Below are 13,742 nucleotides of genomic sequence, written 5' to 3'. Positions count from 1 at the left end.
GCACATGAGACATGACATTGAGTCATGTGATCAAGGTGGAGAAGATCAAGATATAACTTGGCTTGATGGACCGGTTGCAAGCGTGAAGGGCAAGTTGGAGGCTTTGGAGCGATGAACCACGTGGCGGTGAAGCTTAAGCAAGACTTGGCGCCGATGGACGAATGCAACGGTGAAAAGCAAGTGTAGTCAAGATCGATGAACCAATATGATCATGTGATGATATAAAGTGGATCATATCATTATTGATCGTGTTGGTGCATGTGTTGCATCAACTTTGGAGGAGAAGGAATGGAATGTGCAAGGCAAAGGTATAAACTAGGGCATTTCATTTCACCGGTCATAGGTGTGTAGAGAAGTTTATGACTGGGTTTAGGATAGATGGCCATACTATCAAGAGGGGCAAACTTGTTTGCATATCGGTCATCTAGTGCCACTCGAGTGATCTAACTTTGCATCATCGCTAGGATTGAGTGGCGTGGCAAGTTGAGTGGCTAATCCATTGGGAAATGATTGTGAAAATGCTAACACACATACACATGGTGGTGTACACTTGGTGGTGTTGGCACATTTACAAAGGAGATGAAGTTGGAGTTGATGTGGATCAACTCAGTGAAGGAACGGAGGCAAGGGTTCAAAACTCCACCGACGGAGTGTCCGTCCGTAGAGTGCAGATAGTTCGACGGTGCCACCGGTGCCCTATATAGAAAAGATAGGGTCTTATAGAGTGGATCGGACGCTGGTCATGTGGTGACCGAACGCTGTAGTCCTGCGTCTGGTCAGTGGCAGCAGTGAGCATGCGGTCTCGGTCTCGTGACCGGACGCTGGCGCGAAGAGTGATCGGACGCTCAGGGTTTGTGTCCGATCAGGCTAACGTACGGTGATGTAGGCGACACATAGAAGTTGGAGAAGGACCGAACACTAATGCTGCGTCTGATTGTGACCGACCAGACGTGTCCGAACATGACTGGATGCTTACTGGAAACGACCGGACGCTAGTGTTGGTGCGTCCGGTCACTTTGAGCAGTTGCGTTCGGTCATCACTTGACCATTGAGATCAAGTGATTAAGGTTGAATGGAGGTGACACATGGCGAACATCCATTGATCGGACGCTGAGGTCTTGCGTCCGGTTGATCTAATCGGAGTGTCTGGTCGTCCTGAAATTTTCCTAGTGAAGGGGTAACAGCTAGTTTAGCCCATGGGGCTATAAATAGAAGGTGGTCTCAGCCATGGCTAGTGTGGAGCACCTTGGAGGACTTTGTGTCTATGCTTGAGAGTGCTTAGGAGCCCTCCATCTCACATATGCTTGATAGTGATCATTCGATTATATGAGAGAGCGATTCTAGTGCGATTGCATCATGAGGTTGCATCGAGTGGCACTAGGTGATCGAGTTGCAAGCCGGTGGTGCTTGTTACTCTTGAAGGTTGCCACCTCCTAGATGGCTTGATGGTGGTCTCCGTTGAAGCCCGCAAGAAGTTTGTGTGGTGCTTCGGAGAAGAGCTTTGTGAGGGGCATTGTGCTCGCCCCACGGGAGCCGCGAAGAGCAACTCTAGTAAAGCGTGTCATTGAGCTACCCTCACTTTCGGGGTAGGTTCTTGTGGCACCCAATGTGTGGGCTTGGCGGGTGAAGCCAATTAGCCGCCGAACCACTAAGTGAGCAGTCGACACAATAGGGACTAGCGTATTAGCAAGCACGTGAACCTCGGGAGAAAAATCACTATGTCAACTTTATTCTTCCCATTGGTTTGCATCCTTATTACACAAGCTTGTAATTACTTTCATATGCATTGTGCTTGTGTAGTTGCTCTTGTAATTAGTTTGCTTGTATAGCTCACTAGTTACCTTCTTGCTTGTGTAGCATAGAAGTAGCTCCCTTACGTGACTAATTTGGTTTGTGTAACCTTGTTAGTCACTTTGCTTAGTTTGTGTAGCTAAGTATTTGCGCTCTCTAATTTGGCATTGGTTGCCTTGTTATTGAGCATTGCTAGTGAGCTTAGTTGGCTTTGTGCTTTTGCTTACTAGCATGTGTAGGAGCTCCCTCATTACTTGAAATACTAGTGGCATAGGTTTGTGTGACATTGCTCCTAGAATTAGTTAGGTGAGCTCTAGTTAGCCTAGCACCTTTGTTGCTTAATTAGGATCTTTGTGAAAGGATCAAGATGCCCAAGAGGGGGGTGAATTGGGCTAATTCTAAATTTCTTTGCAATAATTAAGCTCTACGGTTAGCCCAATTAACCCCTTGTGCCTAGAAAGTGTTTCTATTGATCTAACGCACAAAAGTTTAGCACCCTAAGTTCCAATCCTACTCTAGCATGGCAATTCTAGGAATGTAAATGACAAAAATTGAATTGCTCAAAGTAAATGCTCAAAGTAAAGAGAGAAGGAGGAACGTGGCGATATTTTGTCGAGGTATCAGAGAGTCGTCACTTCCCACTAGTCCTCATTGGAGCACCCGCGCAAGGGTGTAGCTTCCCCTTGATCCACGCAAGGATCAAGTGCTCTCTACGGGTTGATTCTTCGATACTCCATCACGGTGAATCACCCACAACCACTCACAACTTGAGTTGGGTCATCCACAAGCTCTCTGGATGATTGCCAAGCTCCCAATCACCACCAAGCCATCTAGGTGATGGCGATCACCAAGAGTAACAAGCACGGACTCTCACTTGACCACGACAAGCCTAATGAGAAGGGTGGATGCACACTTTGCTACTCTTGATCTCACTAATGAGGGCTCTCTTTGGGATTCTCAAATCTCAATTACCTCACTAGGACCTTGCTCTTCTTGGCACTCTCAAGGATGTTTCTCAGTTGTTGAAATGAGCAAAAGTACCCCCACACACGAATGGAGAAAGTATTTATAACATGGGCTAAAAAACGAACCGTTATGTGCCTCTGTGGGGTGACCAGACGCTTCGGTCATATTGACTGGACGTGCCGATCAGTTCACTCCGAACTCTAGTGTTTAAAGTGTGACCAGACGCTAGCCAGCGTCCGATCAGCACTGACCGAACACGTTCGGTCATGATTTCCCCTCTTTGGAACCTTACTGGAGTTGACCGGACGCTGGCCCTCAGCGTCCGGTCACTTCACCTCTCAGCGTTCGGTCACTTCTAGATGACTTCACCTTGATCAAATGAACTGATCGGACTCTACACCAGTGTCCGGTCACACCGAAGCCAGCGTCTAGTCAGTATTTGACCCTCCATTCACTTCCAACTTTCGAACGTACATGAATGAAGTTTGCTCCAATAGATCTAAGGGCTTTTTAGGAGCTACCTAGTGCTAGTTTTAGCAAAGTGTGCACCACACCTAACCCACTAGACTCACCTAGGTCAAGCTACCCATCCATATCTCCCTTAATAGTATGGCCAAAGGAGAAACAAAGTCCTAAACTATTCTAAGTGTCTCTTCAACTCCAATCGACACTTAGAACTAGTCCATCCTTAACCTTGTCGTCCATCCTTTGAAAATCAAAATGATTTCCATTGTAGGGGCATGACCACCATGATAGCCCAATCGATCTCTATTACCATGACCTAACTTAATTGCCTCTGCAAAACATACGTTAGTCATAATCACGTATTGTCATTAATCACTGAAACCCAACTAGGGGCCTAAATGCTTTCACTTTGCAAGGTGCTAGAGAACATGGATAGAGGGGCTAGACCGATAGTTTTAATTCCACACTTATTTCGGTTAGCCGACGCGATTAAGTTTTAGAAATGACTATTCACCCCCCCCCTCTAGTCGCCATCTCAACCCTACACACCGTTGGACTGTCCGCACTCTACGGGCGGACACTCCGTCGGTGAAGTTCCTAACCCTTGCTCAAATGTGCCAACCACCAAGTGTATCACCTTGTGCACATGTGTTAGCATATTTTCACAAACATTTTTAAGGGTGTTAGCACTTCACTAGATTCTAAATGCATATGCAATGAGTTAGAGCATCTAGTGGCACTTTGATAACCGCATTTCAATACGAGTTTCACCCCTCTTAATAGTACGGCTATTGAACCTAAATGTGATCACACTCTCTAAGTGTCTTGATCACCAAAACAAAAATAGCTCCTACCATTTATACCTTTGCCTTGAGTCTTTTGTTTTTCTCTTTCTTCTTTTCAAGTCCAAGTGCTTGATCATCACCATGGCATCACCATCATCATGATCTTCACAATTTCTTCATCACTTGGAGTAGTGCCACCTATCTCATAATCACTTTGATAGACTAGGTTAGCACTTAGGGTTTCATCAATTCACCAAAACCAAACTAGAGCTTTCAATCTTCCCCTTTTTGGTAATTAATGACAACCCTTTCACAAAGATATGAATTGAAATTCAATTGAATCCATGTTGCTTGTCCAAGCATATTTACTATGTGTAAAAGGATATAGACAAGTTTCATGAACTCCATATGGTAGTAATTGCTCCCCCTACATATGTGCTAAGAGTTTGGATTGAAGCTTGCACATATGCTTAGATAGGAAATATAGGAGACAATGTCTACCAAATGATGCTAAGGTATAAAAATGGATCTTTGAAGCATGATACCAATCGGAGTGCACCAATATACCATCCTTAGCACCATGGTTATCTCGATACCACTTGTAAATGAAATCTCTAGATAACCTATGCATGCTAGTTTTTCATTTCATCATTCAAACCTACAACTAGCATACACCACACAAGCATAGATATTGAAATTTAAAACTTTTGTCATGCAAGCAAACATATGAAATGCATATTCAAATGCACCATACAAGTACATGAGCTTGCTCCCCCTACTTGTGTGCTCAAAATTTTAATTGATTCCTTTCCTTTGTCATATCTCTCCCCCTATGTGAAATACTCCTCCTATCACTTATATCTTTGTTTCTCTTCCCCTTTGTCATCAATGACCACAAAGATTTAAATTATAGATAGGTTAGGATTATCAATGTCAATCAATGGGGTAAGGATTATATTCCTAAATTTGGTTCAAACTAGAATATTTGCCAAAGATATTTAACTCGGTTTGATCCAAGGACAAGCTTCCTCACACCTCCAAATAAGGGTTATCTTGTATCATGTTGAGTTAAACACTTAGAGCTCATTTTCTAGATCAAACACTAGGTTTATAAGCCCGCAAACATGTCATATGCTACCACTGTATCAAGTCAAGTATAGAAGCAATAGTGGTACCATATAATCATCAAATCCATTTGTTTTTCATGAATGAGCCTATTAAATATGAAAGATGTCTAGATGCACTAAACAAGTCCTTAGCAAGGATGTATGCCATGCCAATCAACTTTTACCTTGGATTGCTCGAAGGAGAGGCATGTCACATAAGTGGGGGGTGCATCAACACATATTTGAGAAATCCAATATGTTCAACTCATTCCTTAGCTTGCAAAACCTGTTCTCATCCAATGGCTTGGTGAATATATCGACAAGTTGATCTTCGGTGCCTACACTCTCAATGCAAATGTCCCCTTTTTGTTGGTGATCTCTTATGAAATGGGGGCGGACATCAATGTGCTTTGTTCTTGCATGTTGAACCGGATTGTTGGTCAACTTGATTGCAATATCATTGTCACATAGCAATGGCACTTTCTTAAGCTTGATTCCAAAGTCATTCAAGGTGGCATTCATCCAAAGTATTTGTGCACAACAACTACCGGCGTATATGTATTTGGCTTCGACGGTTGATAATGCAACACTATTTTGCTTCTTTGATGACCATGAAACTAGTGATCTTCCCAACAATTGACATGTGCCCGAGGTGCTCTTCCTTTCAACCTTGCATCTCGCATAATTTGAGTCAGAGTAACCAACTAGCTCAAACTTTGCTCCTTTGGGATACCACAAACCAACATTTTATGTATGCTTCAAGTATCTCAATATTCTCTTTGTAGCCTTCAAATGACTTTCTCTTGGTGAGGCTTAAAATCTTGCACATATGCATACACTAAACATGACATCCCGCCTTGATGCGGTCACATAGAGTAGGCTTTCAATCATAGACCGATACAATTTTGATCCACCATATTGCCACTTGCATCACTATCCAAGTTGCCATTTGTTCCCATTGGTGTACTAATGGATTTGCTATCACTCATGTCAAACTTCTTGATCATGTCCTTTGATATACTTGCCTTGACTCACAAATGTACCATGCTTCAATTGCTTGATTTGAAGACCAAGAAAGTAACTTAACTCTCCAATCATGGACATCTCAAACTCATTAGCCATCACCTTTCTAAACTCTTCATAAAAGTCTTGATTGGTTGATCCAAATATGATATCATCAACATAGATTTGTAACACAAATAAATCTTTTTCAATCTTCTTGATGAAAAGAGTGGTGTCAACCTTACCCATCATGAACCCTTTAGAGAGTAGGAAATCCATCAATCTCTCATACCATTCTCTAGGTGCTTGCTTCAAGCCATAAAATGCATTCTTCAACTTGTACACATGGTCGGGCTTCTCTTCATCTTCAAAACAGGAGGTTGCTCAACATATACTTCTTCATTAATGTAACCATTGAGAAATGCACTCTTGACATCCATTTGATAGAGTTTGATGTTGTGGGCACAAGCATAGGCTAGCAAGATTCTAATCACTTCTAATCTAGCAACCGGGGCATATGTTTCTCCAAAGTCAAGACCTTCAACTTGTGTATAGCCTTGTGCTACCAATCTTGCTTTGTTTCTTACTACTATTCCATCTTGATCTTGCTTGTTTCTAAAGACCCATTTGGTTCTAATCACATTGTGTCCCTTTGGTCTCTCTACTAATTCCCATACTTGATTTCTTGTGAAGTTATTCAATTCTTCATGCATAGCATTCACCCAATCAACATCCTTCAAGGCTTCCTCTATCTTCTTTGGTTCAATGGATGACACAAATGAGAAATGCTCATAAAATATAGCCAATCTTGATCTAGTTTGCATACCTCTTGAAATATCACCAATGATAGTGTTCAATGGATGATCCCTTGCAATATTGGTTGGTTGGAGTATTGGAACTTGATTGCTTGCACTTGCTTGATCATCGGGTTGAGATGATGTACTAGCCACTTGATCGTGTTCATTATCATGAGAGCCACTTGTACTAGCTTGATTTGCATCATCTTGCACATTTGAGTTAGAGAGCACTTGCACTTGATCATCTTCATCATTATTTGCTTGCCTAGGCCTCAATTCACCAACATCCATGTTTTTCATGGCATTTGAAAGTTGAATGCCTCTAACATCTTCCAAATTCTCATTCTCTTCTTATGAGCCCTTGGTTTCATCAAATTCAACATCATGAACTTCCTCAAGAGTACCACTATCTAAATTACAAACTCTATATGCTTTGCTTGTAGCGGAATAACCAAGTAGGAATCCTTCATCATATTTCTTGTCAAACTTGCCCAATCTAGTGCCTTTCTTCAAAATATAGCATTTGCTACCAAAGACCCGAAAATATGTAATGTTGGGCTTTCTACCATTCAAGATCTTATATGGTGTCTTCTCTTTCAATGGGTGACAATAGAGGCGGTTGCTACAATAGCAAGTCGTGTTGATAGCTTCGGCCCAAAAAGATTGATTCACATTGTACTCACTAAGCATAGACATTGCCATATCAATGAGTGTTCTATTCTTCCTCTCAACAAGACCATTTGATTGTGGAGTGTACTTGGTTGAGAATTGATGTCTAATTCTAAATTCATCACACAACTCATCAATTCTTGTGTTCTTAAACTCACTACCATTGTCACTTCTAACTCTCTTGATGGTTGTTTCAAACTCATTGTGAATGTCCTTGACAAATGATTTGAATGTTGTAAACACATCACTCTTGTTCACTAGAAAGAATACCCAAGTGTATCTAGTGTAATCATTCACTATCACAAAGCCATATTTGTTACCACCAATGCTAGTGTATTGTGTTGGCCCAAACAAATCCATGTGCAATAACTCAAATGCTTTGCTAGTGCTCATCATGCTTTTCTTAGGATGTGTGTTTCCAACTTATTTACCGGCTTGACAAGAACTACAAAGTTTATTCTTCTCAAACACAACATCTTTCAAGCCTCTAACCAAGTCGTGCTTGACAAATCTATTCAATTGTTTCAATCCAACATGACCAAGCCTTCTATGCCATAACCAACCCATGCTAGACTTAGTGAACAAACATGTGGATAATTTAGCTTCACTAGCATTGAAATCAACCAAGTATAGATTCTCATATCTAAAGCCCTTGAAGATCAAGTTAGAGCCATCTACACTTTTGATCTCTACATCATCTACCCCAAATATGCATTTGAATCCAAGATCACACAATTGAGCCACGGATAGCAAATTGAAGTTCAAGCTCTCTACTAGCAACACATTAGATATGCTCATGTCATTGGATATTGCAATCTTACCAAGCCCTTTTATCTTGCCTTTGCCATTATCACCAAATGTGATACTATCATAATCATCATTGACATTGGTGTTGATTAAGTTGAACATTCTTGCATCACCGGTCATGTGTTGAGTGCACCCACTATCAAGAACCCAATGCCTTCCTCTGGCTTTGTAATTAACCTACAAAAGAAGATCAATTCTTTTTAGGTACCCAAACTTGCTTGGGTCCTTGAAGGTCAGTGATCAAGCTCTTTGGCACCCAAATGGCTTTCTTCTTTGAGCCCATCCATGGTTTACTAATGAACTTAGCCTTGACACCATTTGCACCTTTGGTAAGCACATAGAAAGAATCAAGCTTAATGGAGGATACATTAGCTTGTGACTTCTTGTTCATGCACTTTTGCTCTACATGACCAACTTGCTTGCAACTAGTATAAAACCAACCATTGTTCTTCACAAAACTAGTCTTGTGAGGAGCAAAGGCCGCCTTGCCTATCTTGGGGGTATAGCCCAATCCCTCTTTATGGAGAGAAGCTCTTTGGCTACCAAAGCACATAAGCAAGCGATCCTCACCACCATAGGCCTTAGCCAAGGTGTGAGTGAGCTTATTGACCTTCTTCTTGAGGTTCTCATTCTCAACCATTAGTGAGGCATCACAAGTGAAACCATCACTACTAGATGAGGTGGAAGTAGAAGTACTACAAGAAGGGTTAGTGGGAGCAACAATGATAGGCATAGATAATGATTCATCAATTATATCACAAGTTAAGCCTACATTGCAAGTTTCAACATGCTTCTTTTTATTTTGCTCATCAAGCAAAGAGGAATGAGCCTTTTCAAGCTTTTTGTGAGCCTTGCCAAGCTTCTCATGGGCTTCCTCTAGCCTCTCATGAGGTGCATTGAGCTCATCAAAGGCTTGCTTAAGGGCTTTTAGTTCCTTACGTAAGCTTTTGTATTCCCTTCTCTTAATGTCAAAGTGTTCTTTAGCATCTTCTAGCATGTCAAATAGATCATCCTTAGTAGGTTCATCATCATCACTATCACTTTCATTTTCATTTTCATTATCATGTTCCTTATCACTTCCATCATCACAAATTATTACCTTAGTGGCCTTAGCCATGAAGCATGATGGAGTGTCGAAGAGAGAAGGCTTCTCATTGATTGCAATGCTTGCAAGTGCCTTCTTCTTGGTGCTCTTGTCATCATCACTATCATCATCATCACTTAAGGAAGCATCACTATCCCAAGTGACCACATATGAACCACCCTTCTTCTTCTTGAAGGTCATCTTGTCCTTCTTCTCTTTCTTTTTCTTCTTGTCCTTCTTCTTGTTCTTCTTGTTGTCATCATCATTATCGCTATTGTATGGACATTGAGCAACAAGATGATCTTTGCTTCCATATTTGAAGCACCTTCTTGACTCTTCCTTGTTCTTGGATGAAGATTTCTTTCTTCTAGCATGATACCCTTTCTTCATCATGAACTTGCCAATTTTTTGACAAAGAGAGCCATCTTCTCATCATCATCATCATCCCATGAACCATCATCTTCACTTGATGTATCTTGCTTTGCCTTGCCCTTGGATAATGTGGCCTTAAATGCCACGCTCTTCTTCTTCTCATCCTTCTTCTTATCTTTCTTCTCCTTCTTTTCTTCTTTCTCATCATCGTCTCTATATGTATCATCGGTCATTATATCTCCCAACACTTGGTTTGGTGTCATGGTGTCCAAACCACTCCTCACTAGAATAGTGACCAATGTGCCAAATCTTGAAGGCAAGCATCTCAAGAACTTGTGGGAGAAGTCCTTGTCCTTCACCTCTTCTCCAAGTGCTTTGAGATCATTGACAAGCACTTGAAGCCTATGAAACATCTCCGGCACACTCTCATCCTCCTTCATCTTAAAGCTTATAAACTTCTCTTTGAGAATGTATGCCTTTGCACCCTTCACGGCTTGAGTGCCCTCAAGTGATTCCTCCAATTTCTTCCATGCCTCATGAGCTCTCTCAATGTTCTTGATTTGCTCAAATGTTCTCTTATCCAAAGCATCATGGGTGGCATTAAGTGCAATGTCATTATTTTGGAGAAGCACTTCTTCGGCGGTGGTGGGAGCCTCTTCATCTTCAATCTCAATCTTTATCTCTACCACCTTCTAAACCTTCCTATTGATTGACTTGATATAAGTTATCATCTTGGCTTTCCAATAAGGATAATTTGAGCCATCAAATTGGGGTGGCTTCTTGGTGTTGTTGATTTAAGCCATTTTTACACCGAAGGTTGTTAAGCCTCAAATCACGGTGACCTAGGCTCTAATACCACTTGAAAGGTCCTAATGGCTAGAGGGGGGGGGTGAATATCCTATTAAAAATTTCTACAACAATACTTAACAAACCGGTTAGACAATTATGAGGCGAAGCGAGTGTTGCGCTAGCCTACTAAAAATGCAAGCCACCTACCACAATTCTAGTTTATGTAGTTTATATCCACACAATAACTATGTCACTATACTATGTTAGTGTGCTCTCAAAGGCTAACTAAAGAGCCATACTAACCAAACTAACAAGCTCTCATAACTAGCTACACTAAAGAGCTTGACAACTAGTTTGCGGTAATATAGAGAGTGAGCAAGATGGTTATACCGCCGTGTCGAGGAATGAGCCAATCAATCACAATAATGAATACCAATGAAGATCAATCACCTCAAAATCAAATGATGACACAATGATTTTTTACCGAGGTTCACTTGTTTGCCGGCAAGCTAGTCCTCATTGTGGTGATTCACTCACTTGAAGGTTCACGTGCTAATTGGCATCACACATCAAACCCTCAATAGGGTGCTGCACAACCAACACAAGATGAGGATCACACAAGCCACGAGCAATTTACTAGAGTACCTTTTGGCTCTCCACTGGGGAAAGGTCAAGAACCCCTCATAATCACCACGATCGGAGCCGGAGACAATCACCAACCTTCACTCGATGATCCTCGCTGCTCCAAGCCATCTAGGTGGCGGCAACCACCAAGAGTAACAAGCAAATCCCACAGCAAAACACGAACACCAAGTGCCTCTATATGCAAACACTCAAGCAATGCACTTGGATTCTCTCCCAATCTCACAAAGATGATGAATCAATGATGGAGATGAGTGGGAGGGCTTTGGCTAAGCTCACAAGGTTGCTATGTCAATGCAAATGGCCAAGAGAGTGAGCTTGAGCGGGCCATGGGGCTTAAATAGAAGCCCCCATGAAATAGAGTCGTTGTACCCCTTCACAGGGCACAACACGGGGTGACCGGATGCTCCGGTCAGATCGACCAGACAGAGGACCCTAGCATCCTGATCGTGCGTTGCACACCATGTGTCCCCTCTCTTCAAATACTAAGTGCCCGATCCCAACGGTCAAGTGATGACTGGACGCGCTGCTGTGAAGTGACCGAACACTGGACCTCAGCGTCCGATCATTTCCAGTAAGCATCCAGAAGCAAGTAATCATGACCGGATGCGTCCGGTCATGCTTGACCGGACTCACCCAGCGTTCGGTCACTCGGTGTCTCCTCTATGTGCTGCTCAGAGACCGATGCTAGCGTCATCGCTACTTCTATAGACCGAACGCGTCGGTCCTTCCGAGACCAGCGTCCGATCACTTACAGTGACATCCGTCTTTTCTGTATAGGGCACCGGTGGCACCGTGAAAGATCCTTATGTGGTTTTGGTAATTGAGTGACAACCTAGGTGGACTAATTGTGTTTTATGTGAGATACATAGGTGATTAGTCCACAGGTACTTGTGTATGAGCAACATATGTCATGAAGGTGAAAATGGTGCTAAGATGTTGCAAAGCTCACACATGTGATGATGAAGGAGCTCATTGCACATGAGACATGACATTGAGTCATGTGATCAAGGTGGAGAAGATCAAGACATAACTTGGCTTGATGGACTGGATACAAGCGTGAAGAGCAAGTTGGAGGCTTTGGAGCAATGGACCACATGGCGGTGAAGCTTAAGCAAGACTTGGCGCTGATGGATGAAGGCAACGGTGAAAAGCAAGTGTAGTAAAGATCAATGAACCAATATGATCACGTGATGATATGAAGTGGATCATATCATTATTGATTGTGTTGGTGCATGTGTTGCATCAACTTTGGAGGAGAAGGAATGGAATGTGCAAGGCAAAGGTATAACCTAGGGCATTTTATTTCACCGGTCATAGGTGTGTAGAGAAGTTTATGATCAGGTTTAGGATAGATGGCCGTACTATCAAGAGGGGCAAACTTGTTTGCATATCGGTCATCTAGTGCCACTCGAGTGATCTAACTTTGCATCATCGCTAGGATTGAGTGGCGTGGCAAGTTGAGTGGCTAATCTATTGGAAAATGATTCTGAAAATACTAACACACATACACATGGTGGTGTTAGCACATTTACTAAGGAGATGAAGTTGGAGTTGATGTGGATCAACTCGGTGAAGGAACAGAGGCAATGGTTCGAAACTCCACCGGCAGAGTGTCCGTCCGTAGAGTGCGGACAGTCCGACGGTGCCACCGATGCCCTATATAGAAAAGATAGGGTCTCACAGAGTGGATCAGATGCTAGTCACATGGTGACCGGACGCTGGAGTCCTACGTCCGGTCAGTGGCAGCAGTGAGCGCACGGTCTCGATCTCATGACCGGATGCTGGTGCGAAGAGTGACCATACGCTCAGGGTCTGTGTCCGATTAGGCTGACGTATGGTGATGTAGGTGATGCATAGAAGTTGGAGAAGGACCAGACGCTGATGCTGTGTCTGATTGTGACCGACCGAACGCATCCGATCATGACTGGATGCTTACTGGAAACGACCGGACGCTGGCGTTGGTGCGTCCGGTCACTTTGAGCAATTGCGTCCGGTCATCACTTGACCGTTGAGATCAAGCAACTGAGGTTGAACAAAGGTGACACATGGCGAACTTTCGTTGACCGGACGCTGAGATCTTGCGTCCGGTCGATCTGACCAGAGCGTCTGGTCATCCTAAAATTTTCCCAGTGAAGGGGAAACGGCTAGTTTAGCCCATGGGGCTATAAATAGAAGGTGGTCTCGGCCATGGCTAGTGTAGAGCACCTTGGGGGACTTTGTGTCTATGCTTGAGAGTGCTTAGGAGCCCTCTATCTCATATATGCTTGAGAGTGCTTAGGAGCCCTCCATCTCACATATGCTTGATAGTGATCATTCGATTATGAGAGAGAGCGATTCTAGTACGATTGCATCATGAGATTGCATCGAGCGGCACTAGGTGATTGAGTTGCAAGCCAGTGGTGCTTGTTACTCTTGAAGGTTTTCACCTCCTAGATGCCTTGGTGGTGGTCTCCGTTGAAGCCCG

This window comes from Miscanthus floridulus, chromosome 2 (genome assembly GCF_019320115.1).
Source record: "Miscanthus floridulus cultivar M001 chromosome 2, ASM1932011v1, whole genome shotgun sequence".
In the NCBI taxonomy this organism is placed as follows: domain Eukaryota; kingdom Viridiplantae; phylum Streptophyta; class Magnoliopsida; order Poales; family Poaceae; genus Miscanthus; species Miscanthus floridulus.
This window is presented reverse-complemented; position numbering follows the sequence as displayed.